Raw genomic sequence first — 2,003 nt, 5'->3', positions numbered from 1 at the left:
TGCTGCCGCCGCCTAAATGCCCAAAGTCGCGAACCAAACGCATAACTTTCGCGAGAAGTTACGGTGAATGCCCGCGCCGCATCTAAAAAGTGCTCCCAAACAGAGCCTATATAACATGGAATGGTATGTATTGTGAGAGAAAGGAACTGCTTGTAGTCTATGGCAGAAATGTTGCAGTATAAAGAATTGTCTGAACTTTATTGCCTTTTTTTGGTTCAGTTTTATTCAATCCTAATCTAAGCTGGATGGTCCAGAATCTTCTGACGAGCAGTGCAGGTCTTTATCATTTCTTTGTTCCTTCTGCATTTAGTATTGGAGACTTATGAAGAGACTACAAAAAAACAGTTAGAATTAAGAGGGTGAGAGCATTTGGTTTTGTTTTCATGAATCAACTATTTGTATTGTAACTGACAAGTTTATAATCAGCTAATAGCTTTTTCTGGAGACTTGATCGGTTTATTTGCGTGTCATTAAGTATTTATGTTTGAAATTAGCACTAAAACTTTTAAAATTAATAAATAATGTATTTGAGTGATGAAATTGTCTTTAAAAAATTTTTAACCTGTTAGAATTAAAGTTAATAAAACATCATTAGGTAATTGTCTTTATAGATACTTTTTAATTCACTTTCAAATTATGATTGAATGATGGCGCGAAGATTGAAAAACATTATTAACAGTGAAAATAAATATTAATGTGTGGATTTAGAAATGCATTAAAACCGAAGAAAGGCCTCTTTTTGGCTAGAAAAAGATACGATCAAATAGTATCCATAATTTTTGTATCATTGGTCTTATGAGCCGAGGTGGCATATGCATAAGATTTATTAGTAGTTTAATGATACGGAGCCAATAATTTTAATTATTATTTTAATTTGATGATTAACCAATAATGAGAAGGATCTCGGCCCAGGTTTTGGGTTCACACAAGCCTATCTTCTAACCCCTTGCATCAAACCAGTTTGTGCGATTAATGGTTGCAGATCCAAAGTTTTTGGTATCTCTTTCTGGAATTGATTGCTATATGAACGAAGGCTCTCGTTCTGACTTTGATTGATTTGCAGTAGGGCTTATGACTTGTTCCGTTGTTTTTGGGTGTTGGTTGAATTCGACAGAGGGGATCACTCCTGCCTGTAAGCTATTGAATAATGTGAGGGTTGGCTTTTTCAATGTGGTAAGTAATAGTCGACATGTTAGAGCATCAGTGATTTTCAATATACAAACTGCCGATTTGAAGGCAACTAGATGATCAGTCTGCTCATTCTTAACCTTATAAGAATCCAAGTTGGGAGTTTTAAACTTTTGTAGAGGGTCAGCCTTTAAGATATGCTGAGATAACACATTCTCTGGCTATTGATGTCGAGACGCTTCGACACATACAAACTGATGTCTGTCCATCGATGACCCAGTAATATCAATGTACTGAGAATCTTCTAGCACTTTTGTTGCCTGGATGGTCCTTCGATCAACTAGCGTTGGTGGTTCTTCTTTAGGTTGCACCCCATGAGGTTGTGTCTTACAGGATTCCACTGCCAAGGGTGGTTGTTCCTCTCACCCCGAGTTAATGCTTCTCGGATGGCATCTAACTATCCTATCATTTGATCTCGCAACTCCTGGATCTGTTGTTGAATTTGTTGTTGCACAAATTCCTTCATGCACTCCATCGTTGTAGTGTCTCTTGGTTGAGTTTCTTCTTCTTGACGCACTCCTCCAAAACCAATGCATAACAATCCAATCGTCATTCGAAGAAGAGAACCACACAAGACAACAGGTGGAAATCAAAGGTTAATATAATTCCTGCTATGAGAACAATCGACCGCCCTGGAATAATGGGGGGTGACAACTGTAATAACACAATAGGAGGTCTGACTCGATCTGTTGAACAGCAATCGACTCACTACAAAGAACGATTGCCTGTGTACCATGAAGCTCCATGGATGACTGCTCTAAGGGTCTCACTGGTCGAGCTGATGAAGGTCATCCAGAATAAGGACTACTTCAAAA

The sequence above is a fragment of the Phalaenopsis equestris genome, unplaced genomic scaffold (genome assembly GCF_001263595.1).
Source record: "Phalaenopsis equestris unplaced genomic scaffold, ASM126359v1 Scaffold000690, whole genome shotgun sequence".
NCBI lineage: Eukaryota > Viridiplantae > Streptophyta > Magnoliopsida > Asparagales > Orchidaceae > Phalaenopsis > Phalaenopsis equestris.
Note: the sequence above shows the minus strand (reverse complement) of the source record.